General features: G+C 39.6%; 1 protein-coding gene and 1 pseudogene across 5 annotated transcripts in view; one reads left to right on the top strand and one right to left on the bottom strand.

Annotated features, from left to right (window-relative positions):
* The window catches only part of CADPS2 (calcium dependent secretion activator 2), a 567,381-nt gene that overhangs the window by 23,329 nt on the left and 523,021 nt on the right, over positions 1-21,031 (top strand). The gene's annotated exons all lie outside the window — the stretch shown is intronic.
* On the bottom strand, positions 12,906-19,763 carry LOC134739910 (transcription factor p65-like; annotated as a pseudogene).

Raw genomic sequence — 21,031 nt, 5'->3', positions numbered from 1 at the left:
TTTACTTATAAAATATAAGGTGTATTTTATATGGTTTTAATATATAGCAAGTTTTCGCAGATATGTAGAAGACACCCAGGTAAACTGAGGGAAGACTGAACTTTTCTTGTTAGCAACTTTTCTGAGAATTGCTCACCATTTTGAAAAACAATGTCACCAGCAGCAATAATGGTTGTGATATTTGTATTATCAATACAGGATACAGGATGCCTGTATCAGCCTTCATTTTCAGTTGTCACATTCTTCTTGATTTTAAGGCTATATACAAAAACTATTAAGCCCTTATTTCAAAATGTCAAAAAAAGAGAAGAGTGTTGACAGCATTCAGTTAAATATTGCTTAACTTCCCCTAAACCCAGACTTCTTTATTATATAAGTGGGCGTACACATCTACTTTATCTTCTTGACCAGTTATATCTAAGTGTCTACATACTGAAATACATGTTATTTCAGTTATTTTATTATTTCTGTTCCAGTTAGGATAATCATTTATTTGAAAATGTGCAGATAATTTAGCTATACATTTCATTTCTGGATAGCAAAAAGAGTTATTATCTTTTTTTAAAAAAACAAAATGGAGCTTATTGATTATTATTGAGTTAGGGTCCAGCAAAAAATAGTTGTCACACTCTAAAGGGCAATTCACAAATTACAGAGGGTTGGGCAGGATTTAGGGATGAGTGAGTCATTCAGGGATTGACTGTGGAGGGAAGCCCTTACTCCTCTTAGGCCTCAGTGGGCAGAAGGGAGCTGTGGCCAGAACTGGGTGGGAACTATAGCCATGAGAGAGAGAGAGGCCTTCTGATGGAAGCTGTGGTTTTTAGTGAGGCCTCTGGTCACTGTCCCACCTTCTGTGGCAAGGAGGGAGCCAAGGGATAAATCTCCTGTCTTCTTTCTCTTCTTTCCTGGGATTATGTGATGACATTTCACAAAAAGGGAAACCGGAAGAGAATCTGAAAAGCAAAAATGTCAGCTGTTAGGGTTCCTTAGCCTCCCAAGGCACAGAGCAGAGAATAGACGGTGAATTTGAGGACAAAGGAAGAGTATCCAGACTGGGATGTTTTGTCTGATTTAGTTTGAGAATCACTATTCCAAAGTACAGCAGTAATCTCTCCACTTTTGCCTCTCTCTGCGGATATGTCCTTCCTATAGCCTTCCTATAGCTTGCTTTAGTCTGAACTAGTGTTTGGACAGCGGGCTGAGAGTTGTCATTGTTTCTTCATAATTCTTTTGAATTGGAGCCTCTGTTTTCTGATCTGCCACCTTTGTAGGAAATAGTGTGTGAGAAATTTTCTGATTCCATGCAGGTGTAAAATTGTCCTCATTTTAACAGGGAAATTGGCTGGGCATAGAATTCCAGGTTGAAATCATTCTCCCTCAGAACTTTGAAGGTATTACTCCACTATCTTCTAGCTTCTAGTGTTGCTAATGAAAAGCATGCAGTCTGGTTTTGTTTATTTTTAAATACGTTTTATTTTGTTTTGAATGGACACATAATGGTACATATTTATGGGATACATTATGATGTTTCAGTATATACACACAGTGTGTAATGATTGAATCTGAGCAATTAGTATATCTGTCACCTGAAACTTGTTATTTCTTTGTGGTGAGAAGATTAAAAATCCTCTATTCTAGTTGTTTTGAAATATACATTATTGTTGACTATGGCAAAAGTAGACAAATAGGATTACATCAAACTAAAAAGCTTCTGCACAGCAAAGGAAACAACAGAGTGAAGAGAAGACTTACAGCATGAGAGAAATTATTCATAAACTGTGCATCTGACGAGGGTTTAATATCCAGAATATGCAAGGAACTGCAACAATTCAATAACAAACAAACAAATAATCCAATTTAAAAATGGGCAAGCAATCTGAATAGACATTTCTCAAAAGAAGATATACAAATGGTCAACAGATACATGAAAAAATGCTCAATATCACTAATTATCAGGGAAATGCAAATAAAAACCACAGTGAACTATCATCTCACCCAAGTTAGAATGGCTATTATCAAATAGACAAAAGACAACAAATGCTGGGAAAGATGTGGGGGAAGGTGAACTCTTAAACACTGCTGGTGGGAATGTAAATTGGCACAGCCATTATGGAAAACAGAATGGGAGTCCCACAAAAAAATTAAAAATAGGACTACCATGTGATCCAATAATCAACTACTGGGTATCTATTCAAAGGAAATGAAATTCATATGTTGAAGACATATATGTATTCCCATGTTTACTACAGTACTGTACACAATAGTCAAGACATGGAAATCTACTTAAATGTCTATCATTGGATGACTGGATAAAACAAATATGGTATAATACTTATACCATTACTATTTAACTATAAAAAGATTACTATTTTACTCTAAAAAAGAATGAAATTCTGTCATTTGTGACAACATGGATGAACCTAGAGGATGTTATGTTAAGTGAAATAAACCAAGCATAGAGGGACAAATACTGCTTGATCTCATGCATATGGAACCTAAAAAAGTTGATCTCATAGAAGTAGAGAGTATAATAGTGGTTACCAAGGGCTGGGAAAAGTATTGGGTACAGGGGTTTAGAGAGGTTGGTCAGCAGGTATAAAATTACAGTTTTATAAGAGAAATCCTGATATTCTATTGCATAGTAGAGTGGCTATAGTCATTCATTTTAAAATAACCTGTGTTTTCTTTCTTAAATGTTTTAATGTTCTTTATCCTTGGGGGTTCTAAAATGTTGCAATTACCTTTAGCTTTAAAAAATATATATTATGGCTGGGCACAGTGGCTCACACCAGTAATCACAGCACTTTGGGAAGATGACAGGAGAATTGCTTGAGGCCAGGAGTTTGAGACCAGCCTGGCCAACAAAGTGAGACCCTGCCTCTACAAAAAGATAAAAAGTAAAAAATTTAGCCAGGTGTGGTGGCACATGCCTGTAGTCCTGGCTAATTGGAAAACCGAGGTAGATCATCACTTGAACCAGAAGTTGGAATCTGCAGTGAGCTATGATTACACTTCTGCACTCCAGCCTGGGTAACAGAGTGATACCTTGTCTTAAAAAAAAAAAAAATGTTGTCTCAGGTACTTGTTGGTTACAATCTAGAGATAGGAGCACATCCTTCCAACCTTTGGCTCGTCTCTTATTTTTTGTGAACTTGGGATGAGAGGAAGTTGGGAGGTAAAGAGTGGGGTTTGCTTTTCTTTGGGGTGAGGCAGCTCCTTGAAGTCATCCTACAGTTTTTATTAGTGCACTTATAAATCCCAGAACATTCTATTTGGATGAATTTTCTGATCATCCTTTTAAGACTGTTTGTCATTGACAAAGCGATGTTTTTATCTGCATTTCAACTTTACTGGAGATATACAGAGGTATAAAGTTTGCTCTGGAGAATCATTATACAGTTGGCCCTCCACATCCATGGGATCCAAGGATTCAACCAATTGCAGATTGAAGATACTTGGGAAAAAATTACAAATAAAATTACAAATAAAAAACAAAATAGTATAATAATGGTTTACATAACATTTATATTGTGTTAGGTATTATAAGTAACCTGTAGAAGATTTAAAGTATACGGGAGAATACTGTATGTAAATACTATGCCATTTTATATAAGGGCCCCAAGCATCCATGGATTTTGGTATTCAAGGGGGTCCTGGAACCTATCCCTCATGGATAACAAAGGATGACTATAATAGTATAGTCATATGAGTGTAATTAAAATATTCTCTATTTTTCTTATGTTTTTCATTTTGTTTTTGAGTGACTTAATAGTTTTATCTTTGACTCCCCTATGTATTACTGGAGCCATTAACTATAATAAGACCTATAGGTTCTAAATGACCAAGGTTCTAAAATGACCTTGATATGATGAAATAAACAATTGACTGGAGAAAGCAATTTCAAAAGAAACTTATAACTCATTCTGTGGCATATTTTTGCCTGGAGGCATAACCAGGTATTATATACATTAAGACAGGAATAACAAAAGGATGTCATCTAATTAATTATCCAGTTCTTTTCAACAGATGACTCCCATATTCAGTCAATCATCTATAAAACTTTAAACTTTTAAGAAAGTCTTTTGGGATATTTTTCTTTAACATAATATAAACTTTCAATTAATTAAGACCCAGTGAAATTGAAAATATTAAGCAGTTTTAGGAGCAAAACAAGAAACCAAGAGTAAGAAGGGGAATCAGGAATGTATTCTGAAAAGTAACTTCTGAGGTATGTGTTGAGGTTGAGAGAGACTTGAATTCTATTAGAAACTTTCTGACAGAAGTTGCCTAATTCTTTTTATATGCCTGGCCCTCAGGCCCTGTTCCCTGACCAAATCAATATGTAATGCTTTCAGTAGGTAGCACCATCTGTTCCCCAAGGGCCAAATGCATATTAACATTTTACTGGCAACTTATTTTTTTTCTCATTAAAGATAGCTGTATGTAGCATATTTGCTTAAATACCACACTTTTTACTTGTTCTCACCAGGGACCTCACTATGCCCCCAATGTTTTCATTTATTTTAGAATTACATGTTGGTGTCCAGTGGCCACACAGCAGAACAGTCTCTATAATGTCATGAAAATATTTAGTTTAAAATGTCAACTATATATAATGTGTTTCAAATATTAATGCTTTTATCAGGTTCTGAGATGTTGTTCTTTAGAGAATGAAGGTTAAAAGCAAGCGATGAAACACATATGGCTTTTAAAAGAAATGAGTGTGATTAACTGACACTTGAAGTCTTAGAAGCTGGAGCTTATCTTTTTCTACTTCTGTATTTGCTCAGAGAATGTAAACAATCTGAGTAAGGTCATACAGTTTATAAATGATGGTGTTTGAACTGAGGCTTCTGTGCCTCTAAATCCTTAGATCTTTACCTCAGGTGTTTCTCAAAGTGTCTTTTTTCTTGCAAAATAAGAACTTTGTTTCTTGTATAAAAGCTCTATTTAAAACCATTTTGTTAGGTTACATCGAATTCGAGAGTTTGTGGGTATATTGCAGGACAAATCTCAGGCCACTGAAGCATTAGTGAGAGGTGAAGCCAGCTGGACTTCTGGGTAGGGTGGGGACTTGGAGAACTTTTCTGTCTTACAAGAGGATTGTAAAATGCACCAATCAGCACTCTGTAAAATGGACCAATCAGCACTCTGTAAAATGGACCGATCAGAAGGATGTGGGCAGGGACAAATAAGGGACTAAAACCTGGCCATTTCAGCCAGTAGCAGCAACCCGCTAGGGTCCCCTTCCACGCTGTGGAAGCTTTGTTCTTTTGCTCTTCACAACAAATCTTGCTACTGCTCAGTCTTTGGGTCTGCACTACCTTTAAAAGCTGTAACACTCACCACAAAGGTCGTTGGCTTCATTCTTGAAGTCAGCAAGACCACGAACCCACTGGAAGGAAGAAACTCCAGACATATCTGAAGGAACAAACTCTGGACACACCATCTTTAAGAACTGTAACACTCACCGAGAATGTCAACGGCTTCATTCTTGAAGTCAGCAAGACCACGAACCCACCAGAAGGAAGAAACTCTGGACTCGTTAACACACACAGTTAAAGGCTGACATGAAGTGACTTGAGTATTTTTGTCATCTTCCACAGCGGCTTTATAAAGGGAGCTATTTAGAATTGTTTGGGAAACTTGTTTGAATAGGAAATCTTAAAATGTCAGGACCTCATAATTGGAATTCTGAATGCACATAAGCTGTAATAGACTCTGCCTAAATGCCCAGGTGGTTATTGATCTTGATTGCAAGTCCCTGCCCTTAGGGGCTGCATACTCAGGGCTTCCCACTCCTTTCCCCAAAGTAACATTGGATCCGGTATAGCAAGTTACCATCATTTAATAAGTAACTCAACCTGAATTTCTTTTTTACTTTTTCAGTTTTTACTATTTTTTGTTTCTTTATTACTCATACATCTCCAGACCTGTTACATGTTTTTCTGAATGAAGAAATAATATACGCCTATAGTAAAGTATTTGGAAAGTATAGAAACATAGAAAAGAAATAGAGGGGGAGAAATGTGTGATATGACCAGCCATAATAATGAGTGCTGAGCAGTTCATCCTTATTGTTATTGTTTCCATGCCTATTTTCCTCGGTTAATGATGCCATAAAAACAATTTTGTATCTTGCTTTTCCCTTAGCATTGTATCCTGAATATTTTCCTGTTCAAAAACTCTAATATTTCAATGATTATATATTCTTTCCTCATACATACAAATCATAATTTGTGCCATGATGAATATCTGCAAAAACCTTATGGGGAGAGGAGGGCTGGATTTCACAATATTCCTGGACTGGAAATATTATATTAGAAGTGTATACTTTTTGAGACTTGTAACATGCATTGAATAATTATTCTCTGGAACAAGTGAGCTGATATATATAATACTAAGAATAGTTTATAAGAATATTCACCTCAGTGCAGCATTGCTAATTTTGAAATCATATTAAAGATGTCTTTTATAGTTGGCTTGTTTCATTTTTTAACCAAAACGTATGCAGTGCTTACTATGCTTTATAGAGATTTTTAGATGTCTTTGTATATTTCACGAACACAGAGGATATCTTGTTTTACTTTGTATCTACTTGTTTTTTTAATGTCAGTTAAAATGTACACTTGGCATATTTTTTTAGCCATTGCTGGGCCCCAGTATTGTGAGGGCTCTTGTGAAGCAAGCTGGGAGCCAAGACTTCAAGGTTTGAGGTGTGTGAAAACCTGTAAGTAGAGGTTTGTGTGTTCCAGGAAGATTAGTGGCAGGAAGACGAGTTTGGTGACATTTTAGTAGTGTGGGGAACTACAGCATGAATGAGGTAGTGAAGGTAAAGATGAACAAGAAGAAGAAAGAGAAGGGTTGGAAGAGACATTTCAGAAATAGAGTGAGAAGCAAGCAAGACTGAATGAGTAGGATTTAGAGATTATTCCTTGGATTTTGCTGATGCCAGTGGTGGGATGGGGATATCATTACCAAGATGTGAAGCACATGAGAAGAAAAAGATTTGGGGATATTCCAATGAGGTTTATGTTGGCTCTGAACAGAAAGCATGTCTAATAGTAACTTAAACCACTGGGCTTACTTCACAAGAACACAGGGAGTGGGATGTTGGCTCAGTGACACCATCATAAAGCAGCTTCTGCCTGTTTTCCTGCTCTTCCATCCCTAGCATGAGGCTTTTGCTTTCATGATTGCAACTGCCTGCAAAGGTATCTATGTTCCAGGCAGAAGGAAGGGGGAAGGGGCCATGGGCTCCATAATAGAGACACCTTCTTATGGACAGGGAGCACCTCTCCCCACCTCAACTTCTTTTTACATCTTACAGGTAAACTGTAGCTGTAGGAAGACTGGGGTATTAATATTTGCAAGACCAGTCTCTGTCCTGGAGGAAAAGAGAGGAGAAGGGATTTGGAATGAGAGTTAAGTCATCAAAAATATGCAAACAAGGAGGCAGATAATAAATTTAATTTTGACCATGTTTGTGGAAGAGACTTATGCAATGGAAAATAGTGCCTAGAATTTAAAAGTTGTCAGGGCTTGAGATAGATGTAGAAGCAGTCTGCATTCGTTTCATATTTAGTCGTATGTCTAAAGGACTTAAAAATTCCTGTTTCTAGGCTTTTCCTGCTGTTTCCATGGCTTCTCTTGTTTTCCAAATTTCATTCATTATGTCTTATTTCACATTCTTCTTTCAAGACCATACTTTGCCCCTACCAGCCACAGGGTCAGACTCCCCATGACATCCTACCATCCTGGGCAAATTTGCCGCTGTTATTTTTTAAATTGCCTTCAGAATTTTCTTGGCTGTGCTTATAGTGTGAATGGAAGGACACTTGATTTGTGTTTGGAAGTTGAATTCCAGAGTGTATTATTAGAGGTTATGACAATAACCACATTTTTCAACTTTTCTCTGTATGTACCTTATTGTATCAGGGAATGGATTGCTATTAGGATAAATAAATTAATGTGTGTATAGTACCTCTCACTTTCAGTGGCTGCTCCCTTCCTTTCTTCGTGTCCACAATTTGATATAGGAAGAACTGGCTTCCAGGCAGAATACTGCTAATGAATACTACTACTGATACGAAAGAAATGATCCCTCCAGGAAAATAGCAACCCCCTTTTCTAGGGTCTTGCTTTTTCTCCCATCAGTGTTCTTCTCCCACCCTGACTACAGCAGATGGGGATCAAAGTCACACTTTAAAAAGCTTTCGGTCTCTGCCACAAACTACTTCCTCTCCAGGGAGAAAGGCTTTTAAGTAATTTGAAGCCTTTTATGGGTTATATTTGTATGGGTTATATTTTCATATATAACAAATCAGTAAACATTATCTAATTTTTTAGGTCTTACACAAATATAGTGATGTCCTTTTATACTATGATTTTGAAGGGCATGATTCCTTTTTGAATTAAACTAAGTAGTATCTAATACCTATAGTGCTGAAACAGTGTTTTCATGTCAGTGAGAGTACCTGTTCCTTGGGTTGATTCAACATTTCCTTTATACCAAACACTTTTGGAAGACTATCGCCTTTTGTGTTTTTGTATGGAAGCTTTTGCTGGCTGCTCACACTTGAAACTAAATTGTCTATGATTGTTAATGCATATTACTTACCTGCAACAATAATAAGCATTAGTCTTGAGGTTGCTCACGGGAGCCTCTCTTGTCCTTGCATGTGTGCAGCACACCTTGTTCTGGCACAGCTAGGCAACACGATACCTGGTGTGATGTTTGGTGATATTCTATTGTAAATGAGGATGGGGTCTTTGAGTTGACACCTCAGTGGCTCAAGTTTCTCTCCACTGCCTTTTCTGTTCATCTGCTTCCTCTTCTTTGACTTTCTCATTATTGAATACTGTGAGTAGAGGGCAGGTGAACGCAAGATCTTCATTTCTTTTTTTTTTTCTGAGACAAGACTTCACTGTGTCACCCAGGCTGGAGCGCAGTGGCATGATCATGGCTCGCTGCAGCCTCAACCTCCAGAGCTCAAGTGATTCTTCCATCTTGCTTCCCAAGTAGCTGGGAAGCTGGGACTACAGGCACGAGTCACCCACCACTCTTGGCCAATTTTTGTATTTTTTTGTGGAGACCAGGTTTCACCACGTTACCTAGGCTGGTCTCAAACTCCTGGCCTCAAGTGATCCAACCGCCTCAGCCTCCCAAAATGCTGAGAATGTAGGCATGAGCCACCATGCCCGGCTAAGACCTTCATTTCTGGCAGCTCCTAGGACATCGCTCCAGCAGTTACTATGGCCTGGAGTCTGTTGGTGTTAACGGATTGCTGTAGGCTCTCTGAAGGAAGGACAGGGCTGGCGTTTTCTACCAGTGACTCCCCACAGTAAAAGGAGCTTCTGGGACTTTGCCTTGGGTGCCAAGTAAGAGAATGCTTGCAAAGCACTGAAGCTTTGGCATGTACTACATGCCCCTCTACCTTTTCTCCTGCTCACTTCCCCACATCCACTTTTTGCTCCTGCTTCCCCTCTCTTCTTCCATCTCTCCCATCACTCCTCCATCCTAATTCCCCTGGGAAGGATTTGATATGAATATTATGGATCATATAGAACAATATATGCATATCTTCAAGATTTAAACAGTTATATACATGTACATTCATTTGTGACTCTTGATGTAAGGTATATTAGTCAGGATCTAGTCAGAAAAACAAAACATCACCAAGTGGTTCAATAGGGGGATTTGGTATAGGGAGGTAATTACAAAGGTATTGAAAAAGCTAAAAGAGCAAATAGGGAGCTGTTATATATTCCAGAGGTTACCAACTGCAGGTAGCCATTACCACCCTTTGGGCTAAAGCAACAAAGGGAGGAGTTGTTATCAAAGCCAACAAGGGAGCTGCCTGGTGGGAACTCAGCTATAGCACAGAAGCTGCTTGGTGAGAGCAGAACCCGGGATCTGGACCACCCACGGGTAATTGGAACAGTGGAGGGTGTACCCCACAGGGGGCTGGAATAATGGAGGATGTGGCCATTCTGCAAATGCCACATGGAGTAGAGGAGGTAGGGGGAGAAATACCCTGACCTTTCTCTTCCTCGTTTATCTGATCTCCTGCTAGTATCTCATTTGTCTATTGACATCAGAAGCCAGCTGTCTAGGACTGTAGTTTATGGGGTTCAGTCATGTGAAATGGAAGGGAGGAGAATAGATGGGAGACCAAACAGAGGACTGGCACTGAGGCCAAGGCCTTTTCCTTAACTATGGTTCCTATGATTATAGTCATGCATTATTTTCCTAATGCAAGTCACTTCCCTAATGCACTTTCTATCATTAACATTTTAGATTTTTTTATGGTGGATTTTTGAAGTGGAGATTGCAAAGCAGTATGCATGTAGGATTCTGCAGTAGCCTCCTAAATTTGTTTTTCTGCTTCCATCCTTACCATCCCCAACCCTTATCTGTTCTCTATATGTAGTCAGAGGGATTCCATTATAACAGAAGTTGGATTGCTTCTCTGTTCATGACCTCCAGTGGGTTCCATCTCACTCCCAGTAAAAGTGTAAGTGTTTATAGTGGCACACCAGACCCTACATGATCTGTCGTCCCACCTCTCCCCCTTGCTCTCTCTGCTCCAGTTAAAACTTGCCTCTTTGCTGTTCGTGGAACTGCCAGCATGTTCCTACCTTTGCCCTCATTCTTACTGTTCTCTGTATCTGAATGTTCCTTCCTCAGGCATCTCTCCCTCACCTCCTTTGCCTTTGCTCAACCATTAACTCAGTGAGGCTTTCCCTGGCCTCCCTATTTAAAGTTGCTACCCCACACCCCCACCACATACACTTCTACCCATCTGTAAGCTTTCTACTTTCCTTCCCTGTTTTGCACTAAGTACCTCTTAATATACTATACAACACATTCATTATCTTCCCCCTTGACACACGTAAATGTAAACTGCTTGAGGGCAGAGATTTTTAAAAATTCTCCTGTCAGTTTTGTTCATAGAACAATGTCTAGCACATATTGTAGTTGAATGAATGGTTGAATTCAGATACCATTGAACGAGTTCCTAGATCTCCTAGGTAGAGTCCTTCCTAGATTTTTAAGATTTCCTTCCCCTAATCTTTTTCAGTTGTGTTAATTATATTTAATGTGACAGCAATAATTTATCAGCTTGCTTTTAGTGAGTCTTTCCAAAATGTTTAACTTCATTTTTAATAGAAAAAAACTTTTTCACTTAAATTTTTGAGTTAGTAAAGACTTCTGGATTCAAATTACAGTTCTGCCGCTTACTAGCTGTTTGACCATGGCTTATGTCTCAGTTTCCTGGTTTGTATATAGGGGTGAAAATAGTACCCATGTCTGTGTGGCTATGAGTATTACATTGATGCATGAAAGATGCTTTAGTCTGTACAGTAAGGGCTCTGATATGGCTTGGCTGTGTTCCCACCCAAATCTCATCTTGAGTTGTAGCTTCCATAATTCCATGTGTTGTGGGAGGGATCTGGTGGGAGGTAATTGAATCACGGGGTTGGGTCTTTCCCATGCTGTTCTCATGATAGTGAATAAGTCTCATGAGATCTGATGGTTTTATAAAGAGGAGTTTCCCTGCACACACTCTCTTGCCTGTTGCCATATAAGTTGTCCCTTTGCTCTTTCTTCGTCTTCTGCCATGATTGTGTGGCCTCCCCAGCCACATGGAACTGTGAGTTCATCAAACCTCTTCTTATTGATAAATTACCCAGTCTTGGGTATGTCTTTATTAGCAGCATGAGAGCAACTAATACAGGTTCATTAAGTCTTAGCTATTATTTTTAGTACTGGTTTACATGCTGCAACAAGGAAGAACGCACCCTCAGGCTTCCTGCTGTGGGAAGCATAATTGATAGCTGAACTGCTGCTCCTCTGAGTCCACCTTTACTCTGAGGCCATGGTTTCTGTGGACTTCTCTGAGCCAGTGATTGGGCACAGAAGGGACAGCTAGACCCATTCCTGTCCTCTATTGAGTGACTTTAAGCTCAAGGACTCCTCAGTGGCCCAGTTGAACATCCCTGGGGACTGCACTGTAGTCCAGTCCTCATATCTTCCCTCTTTCCTTCTGTAGACGTCACACCTGCACCTTGTTCTGAGAGTGCTCCCTGCCTTCTCCTGTTCCCTGCTGCAAGATGTCTTTTGCATGTTTAATTTTGTGTTAGTGTTTGCTTCTTGGCAACCCAAATGAATGCACGTGATACTGAAATATTAGTAATTATAAGTCATTACAGTGATAAGTGACATGTGAGTTGGGAGACACAACTCTCTCATTGTAGGCATACAACTTAGCTGGTCTTAGTGGGAGCAGAGAGATACTTGGCCAGTGCTTACCAGCTGCCATATACTGGGCAGGGTAAGAATATTGCTAGGGTGAACAGAGAACATCTACTAAACTGGGTTGCAAAGCAGGAAGGCCAGCCCCTTGAATGCTGGTGTTAGCCACAGGGACAATGCCAGTGCCATAGAGGAGGTGGTAACTGGGGCATTATTTTGATCAAGGTGTAATGAATCCATGATGGAAGACACTTGATAATAAGGCTTTGTGGACTCAAAGGCCTTAGCTCCAGCCTGCTCTTCTCTCTAGGAGAGTACTAGAAGCTGGAGGATGGGGATGGGGGACCCCAGAGTTCCCTACAGAGAAGGGAGCTGACCATAAGGATAGTGGAAGAAAGAGTTTGAGTTTCCCCAGCTCCCTCCTTTCCAGAGACGTTAATACTTCTGCTTAAGCACCTCCAAAAAGAGGGAGAGATACAGATATTGCCAATAAAAGAATAAAATGTGCTCCCCACTCCCCCGCCACAAGGAAGACATCTCCAAAGCTGGGGGCAGTTGGAGCACACCTCAGAAGAATCCATAAGTGCTTTGGGAGGGATTCAATCCACTGCAACCCAGTGCTCTGGGGAGGGAAGGCGTCACCCCCCTAGGAGGTGATCTGACACAGCAGGGCTGAGAAGTCCATGTCTGCGTTGGAGGAGAAGTCTTCATCCCCTGAAAGGAGGCTGCTGGGGAGTCCTGGGGCCCCCAGTGGAGCAGGAGCTGGGTCAGGGGGCCTCTGGGCCCCTGTCACTAGGTGAGTTATAGCCTCAGGGTACTCTATCAGCATGGGCTTAGTTGTGTGGGAAGCCACAGATACGCCTTGGTTAGGAGCTGCTGAAACTCGGAGTTGTTGACGGATGCCAGGTCTGTGAACACGGCTGGGTCTGTGCTGTTGCCAAGCAAGGCCCCCAGGTCTTCATCATCAAACTGCAGATGCAGCAGGGCCTTCTGTCCCTTCCCCAGCCTGGGCAGACTTGGGGGCAGGTGGGCCCATAGCTTGAGGAAAGCCTCGGGCTAGTACTGGGCCAGGAGCTGGGGCCTGGGCCAGAGCTGATGCCATGGCTGGGGCAGGGGCTGGGGCCAAAGCTGAGGCCTGGCTTGAGATCTGCCCAGAAGGAAACACCATGGTGGGAAACTCATCATAGTTGATGGTGCTGAGGGATGATGTAAAGGGAGAGGGCTGGGGGCTGGCTTGGGGACAGAGTTTTTACTGACCATTGTTGGAGCTTCTACTGAGAAATAGTATTGGCATTTTAAATTAAAAGCTCCTTGAACGCAAAGACCCAATCAAATGCCTCTTTTATAGCAGCCATAGCAGCTGGCTACAGTAGTAAACATATAAATGCTTAATAACAATTTGTTAAATCAACATTCCTTAATGCACAGAGTCTGTTTTCACTTTGCTTGGAAAGTGTGAGTAGGTGATAAAGATGTTGCCGACAGCTGGGGACCGCAGAGACTGAGAAGCTCCAGAGTTGATGAACTTTGTGACTTTACCAAGGAAACGTCCTTGGAAATCTATGGCAGTGGCATTTCTGATGTTCTGAGTACAAATAACCAAGCTTTCAGAATTCTTCTATGCCCTAAGTATATTTTAAAAGAGGCTTGGTAAAATGCAAATTAAAATGTTTTTTGGTGATTTTTGACTAAGCAAATTAAATATAAGTGAAAAAATAGTTTCCTCCAGATATTTTACAGATTGAGGAGAGGTTCAGAATGTTCCAATGTTCTTTGTAAACGAAGCTTAAAATTTTTTGATAAACATTAGTCAGGTTTGTGTTTATGAAAAATAGTGGGCAATCAACATGCTTAAGCTAATCTTTGATATAAATACAAATTTCTGAGTTGTCCGTGTATAGTTTAGTAAGGAGACTAAGTTTAGGTTGAATTTTGCCCTTAGTCTTCAAATGGAAACTTTAGAATCAGAAGATTGAAAGGTTTAGTAATTGTTCATTAACCTGCCTGGGACTTTGGAAAGCTGGTTTCACGCCTTTGCATGAAAACTCTTAATAGAATATGAAAAGCTGTTCCAAAATACTTCAGGAGCATTTTTTTTCTTAGTAAAGTCTTCAGAAAGATAGCTTTTCTGTGTAAATCCCCAGGTTCCTAGATGTAGTTCCTCTCCCTTTCCCGTCTTCCTTATTTCATGTGAGTTGCTTGAAGCTGCCGGTTACTTAGGTGTCTGAAACTCTTGGGGAAAAATTCAGCGACGTCATGGCATTTTACACACAGATGCAAGATATTAATACAGTCCATTAACGTGGAAATACTTATTTTAACCTGAAGTAACCTCTGAATGAGAGAATGAAACACAATATAATGGGGAAAAAACAGGCATTTGAGGCTGTGGCATATGTTTGAATCGCAATTTTGCCTCTTTCTAGTATCTGATCCTTCTTAGCTTTATAAAAGTTCTTTATTTTTCACCAACCAGAGACAGATACTGATAGCATCTGATCTTGAATATGTTAGAGGCTTTGGGGGTCCTGGCTCCTCCACTGCGAGAACACTCAGCCTAGACCTGGCCATGGTAGCCTGTAGATAAATGGGCTCTTCCCTAGGAGGCTATGCAAGTGTTTGCCAATTTAAGGAGGGCCCTATTTCCTCTTGAATCTTTCGTTTGCAATTGAGGAGAGATTCAGTTTCTCCTTTCCCCATTGTTCCAGCAGTGACCTCTGTGGGCTCTGTCGCAGAGGAAGGGTTTGTCTTCCTGCAACACTGCCTTACTGGATACTCCTCTCTTAGTTATGCTGGTTGCTAGGCTTGAGAGTAAGAGCATTGCTTTTATCAGAGACATTCCTAAAACTACAAGACCTTAGCTAAAGGCAAAATGTTGAGTATTCTAATAAGATTAAGACATTAGCTATAGGTAAAATATTGAGTATGATGGTGAAACTTAGCCATAGGCAAAGAGTTGAGTGTTCTAATGAGATCAGGTTCAAACCTTCTGTCCTGGCAAATCACCATGCAGTTGCTCTAGAAGATTAGTTTTCTTTTGTTCCCACCTAATATTGCTGTTTTCATATAGAATGAGGTTTTATTGGCTTTGCTACCGTATTGCTTTCAACCACATTTGTTTAGCAAGTACTTTAATACATACTATCAACCATTCTAACCACGACTACTCCTATTGTATTTTTTGTTCCTTTCCATATGTGAAACAATTTGCATTAAGGAGATTAAAATCTAAGTATGAGTTCAGAGCAGTAACCAATAAGACTGTGTGGCTTTGCATTGAATCTTCACAATTTTCTAGAAATGTGAGCTAAGGCAAATTTACTTTGGAAAATCTAAGTTTTCCCATGGCCATAAGCTTAGTATCTTTTCCATAGAACTGTTGTTAATGATGACAAGAAAAAAAAAAATCTAAGTAGCTACAGCAAAGGCTTTGTATGTTTTGGCCATTTTTATGTAACAAACTAATGGTATGAGAACAATACAATAAAATGGCCAAAGATACAGAGCTGAACACATAATTATTGAAGAAAGTAAAAGACTCATCAGAGTTGAAAGGAGTTTATCACAGATTCCTAACAAGAGTTGAGTGTTGAGCTAGATTAGAAGAGATGAATACAGGCTGGGCACGGTGGCTCATGCCTGTAATCCTAGCACTCTGGGAGGCTGAGGAGGGAGGATTGCTTGAGCTCAAGAGTTCTAGACCAGCCTGGCCAACATGGCAAAACCCTGTCTCTAGTAAAAATACAAAAATTAGCTGAGTATGGTGGCATGAGCCTGTAGTCCCAGCTACTTGAGAGGCCAAGATAGGAGAATTGCTTGAACCCAGGAGGCGGAGGTTGCAGTGAGCTGAGATTGTGCCACTGCACTCCAGCCTGGACAACACAGCAAGACTCCATCTCAAAAAAGAAAAAAAAAGGTATGAATGTGAAGAATAATGGAGAAGGGAGACAATTGAGGTGATTAGAGCAGTGGCTTTCAAACTCTAACGTGCGTAAAGTCACCAGTAGAGTCCTTTAAAATGCATGTTCTTGGATCTGCTGCCAGGCATACTGGGTCAGTAGGTTTGGTATGAGGCATAGGAATCTGCATTTTAATAAGCACTCCAGCTTTGGCTACTAGCCACACTAAGAAACTTTTGGTAGAGATTTGCTGCAGGGTCATGCACAGCATGGCATACTTCTATAAGGGAGTGGTGCCAGCTTGAAGATCATCTCAGGAAGTGAAAGAGAGCTGTTATTGTCCGTACCACTTAATCAGCTTTAGTACTTTTGTGTTTTGTTTCCTGGGACCTCATTTTTCTGTGCTCAGCCTGTTCACTCTTCCTTGCTCCTTATCGAGATGTAAATAACTGGGCAGCCTCTTCCTTAAAATTATTGGCTCCTATACTTAAAGAGTTGCCACAACGTAGTCTTCTGCTTTATAACTAATATTGCAATTCCTTTATCTGTATATTAATTTTAATGCTGAATCTGGATACAAATATATAGTTCAATTAAATAATCTGAGGTGGCATTTCAAATACCTCATTCTTGGCTTTAGTTTGCCTGTGTAACACCACTTTTGTAGCTAACCAAATTCAGCCTAAAGTTTACTTTTGAAATGTACAAAGCACAGTCATAAAAACTTGCAAAAGTTGTAAAGTATTTACAATGATTTTCTTGTTATATCAGAGATTTATACCTTTTGCGTTAGTTTGCAATTTAGTGTACAATCTTTCCAGCTATTTTTCTTGTACTGGGTTGTTAAATCAGTTTTATATCTTTTTATTCCTTGGAGTAGAGATGAATAAACCTTGCTTACTAGATTTTGTAATACCTTTATCACTTAATATTTGAACATCCTTAGCACTTTAATTTTAATATGGCTAAATGGAATATGTAAGATGCAATGTTTGCCATTTAGTACCCTGCGTTACAATAAATGTTTTAGAATTTTAACTGTGAAATCTTACAGATAAACAGCCAGAACTCATCATATTTTGTTACTCCTTAATTTTTAGAATACATAGATGCTTCAGTTTTCCTCTTTGATGTGATTTTAACCATTGTGTTGAATGAGGGACCACAGTGTTGATGAGCAATCATAACGCCATTTTGTGTTTCCCTCTCTATCCCTTTTAGTACTTTTTGACCAACCTTTCCTTTTGGATGGAATCTCAGATTGGTGCCATAACTTTGCCTGGTTAATAATATGGACAATTTATCAAGTTCTCCTGTTGCTTGTAGCCCCCAAAAGACTCATTTCAATAATTCATGTCCTGTGCTATGTCATAGTTAAAAGCCCAAACTCCATTTAAAGTTGAAGACTCTCCCCTGTGCATGTGAGCCTGCTGTAGGCTGGAAGCCTGCAGTGGGATAGCTGATGTGGAGGGCTTTTCAACCCAAGCTTTCTGGCCTGGTGTGTGACTCCTGAGGGGATGTAGCGAGGAGAATGGAGATAGGGCAGTGCCACTCAAGAAAGACTGATGCCGTGTGGCATTTGCATACTCTGGGGTTGGCAAGAGTTTAAAGTTAACTCTCTTGTGTGGATGTTTTCCAGTTTTCATTGCCATTGTTTTTGGAAGATTTCTTCCTGAGAGCATCCAACTCTGGCTTTGTGTTGCTGGTAGTGCCACACTTGTGTTGGTTTTTATCTGACATCAAATCTTTACCCATTTTCTTTTGAGACCATCTCATGCTAGGCAAGAAGAGGCAAGAAGCTGCTTTGTGTGAGGTTGCTCTTAGAATGAGTCCTGGGTCCCTTCTTCAGGGGTCACATCTTAGCACACACACACCTGGGCCCGATGATGGGTGGGGGCAATTTGCTGAGCCACCACTTCATGGACATGAGAGAAAAGTATTTATCACCTCAGATCTTTTATGTTCATTATCCTGCTTCTGACTGATGACAATATCCCCCTTTCTCCCTCATTTCTGGGATTTGTGATAGAGAATGTAGGTTATTTATTTGGCTTATCAGCAGGGAATAGTGACTAGGAAGCCTTATTTGAAGTTTTAAGTCTTTCAAAAGCATCTTGATCTTGCCTGTAGTATAAGCTTATAGGATGATTAAAAACTAGGGGGAAAAATGCAAAAAAAGGAGCCTTAGAATAAAATGATTTTTTTTTTTTTTTACCTTTTTTCATTTTGCTGTTGTTTTAAGCCACATGTCTATCTTTACATCCAAGGTTTGCTCAATCTCTTAAGCCTTATGTGAATCCTCCCCACTCACTTTGTCTCTGAAACTTAAATATTTGCCTGACCTTTTAAATCACATCGGACTTCCTGGATTTCCTGTCCTTTATTTGATGTGACTTTGGATAAACTCTTGATTGTATACGTTATACCTGAGCCCCTGAGCATAAGTTATGTAACTTAGGATACATTACTATAGATGTATTTTTAAAAAGACTTTTCTTTTTTTTTATTATTATTATTATACTTTAAGTTTTAGGGTACATGTGCACAATGTGCAGGTTAGTTACATATGTATACATGTGCCATGCTGGTGTGCTGCACCCATTAACTCGCCATTTAGCATTAGGTATATCTCCTAATGCTATCCCTCCCCCTTCCCCCCACCCCACAACAGTCCCCAGAGTGTGATGTTCCCCTTCCTGTGTCCATGTGTTCTCATTGTTCAATCCCCATCTGTGAGTGAGAACATGCGGTGTTTGGTTTTTTGTCCTTGCGATAGTTTACTGAGAATGATGATTTCCAATTTCATCCATGTCCCTACAAAGGACATGAACTCATCATTTTTTATGGCTGCATAGTATTCCATGGTGTATATGTGCCACATTTTCTTAATCCAGTCTATCATTGTTGGACATTTGGGTTGGTTCCCAGTCTTTGCTATTGTGAATAGTGCCGCAATAAACATACGTGTGCATGTGTCTTTATAGCTAAGCAATATTGTTTTCTGTGCTAATATTTGAGTGCCAGTCTTCTAAAATGTTTCCTGTGCATTAATGTGATAAAACAGGATATCCCATGATATTTTTAATTCCTCTCACAGTTTGAATATTATAGATGTTCTTTGAGAAGGAAACTCTTGTAAAAAGTGATATTGAAAAGATATGTTGTTTAGGTGATTCATCTCCTGGAAATAAGAGTTTTAGCGGTGAACAAAGAATCCTGATTTTTAACATAATATTGAGTATCTCATTTGGAGTCAAGGGCAAGCGGGATGTTTGTTTTAACTTTAAAACTATGAAAGGGCGTGATTACCACTAATTTTAAAGGATAAATTTTCATATAAATGTGAAATCCAAGGTAGTTACATCTGGATTGTGTTCCTGTTTGCCTAGTTCTTTGCCTCTTGCCTTGTAACAGTTAACCCCAACCTGTAACTTCAGTCTCACCTCCAGGCGGGGCTCGTCCTGTCCCTAGTGGGGCCATATGAGGAGCTTCTGGAAGCAGAAGGCTACAGACTCACTGTGGCTGGGGCTTGTGTTTGGTCCTGTGCTCACCTTGGTGCCGAGTTGCCTGGAAACTGGATTCCTATCTAACTCGTCTGTGATCATGTCTCTGCTGGTTATCCCAGTTTCTTTTCAGCCTCAATAGGTACTCATCTTGAATTCTTTGCTTCCCTTTTTGTTGGGCCTCTCTGCTCACAATGCCTTCTAAGTATGCTGGTCCTCACCTGGATCCTGTCTTCACTTTGCACTTTTGCCTCCTGTTGACCCTTGCCTGCCATTTCATCGTGTAGACTCATCTGTCCATTTCAGATCTGCTGCTAGACCCATGGTCCTCTTTACCATCTCTTCATTAGTCAACTCTCCTTTTTTCTGGATCTTGTGTTCTCATCAGTGTGCAATTTCAAGTCAGGCATTCCCCAGTCTCTCTTGTCAGACTGCTCAGTTTTATGGTGAAATTACCTTTCTTTTGTCAAATGTCACAATCTGGCATGATAATGTCATAGCTTCCTAAAGAACTGGACTCATTGTTTGAGAACTCACACACGCATTGTTTGCTGTGCTGGGGTTACTGTCCATTATCATTAAGTACTAGTACATCTTAAGTTGTGATCTCACTATTTGTTTCAAATATCCCCTCATGCCAAAAGCTGGTTATAGCTTTTTGACAGACAGTGACACCCCATAGGTCAAAGTAATTGGTCAGTCAGTCGTCCTAAACTTATCATTTTGATGCTGTTTTGATAGCTTTTTTCCACTGTGGCAGATATAAGTGTAATTAAGTCCTGTAGCTTTCTATCTCCATCCTTATATATTGTTGAGGAGAAATTTCAACTACTATGTGATTACATTAGGAAAGCCAAAAAAAAAAAAAAAACTCTTATGATTTGTCTAGCATTCATTCAAAAATGAGAGTTATCTGGTATTCACAGAAAGCATTGCTCCTTTTAATGAAGCCTTTTGTTTTTCCAGCTTCGGTATCCTAAGCTAATTCTGAAAATCAACACAATCTCTTAAGTACCTTAATTATATGAGATTAAAGCATTTTTTCCCTTGTGTCTTCTTCTGCATAGTTTGTTTTGATTTCTGCCCTCATTGTAGTTCCTTTTTAAAAACATTTTCCTAGTATTGTGGTCACTGAAAGGCTTTGAAAGCTCCCTAGCTTATTTCCTTTAATTTTCCTTAGAGCAAAATCATGTTGTCCTCAACCTAAGCATTGCTTGGGCCCTTAGTGGATAGTGTAGGCAAGGGTTTTCTTTTCCTTTCTTGTCTTCTTCCTCCCTCCTTTACACCTTCTAGCTATATTTTGTGGCATAATTATCTTTGAATTTCTAGTATATATTAAAATATACCAATTTTTACTGTCAACTTTCCAT

The sequence above is a fragment of the Pongo pygmaeus genome, chromosome 6, assembly GCF_028885625.2.
Source record: "Pongo pygmaeus isolate AG05252 chromosome 6, NHGRI_mPonPyg2-v2.0_pri, whole genome shotgun sequence".
Lineage (NCBI taxonomy): Eukaryota > Metazoa > Chordata > Mammalia > Primates > Hominidae > Pongo > Pongo pygmaeus.
This window is presented reverse-complemented; position numbering and strand designations above follow the sequence as displayed.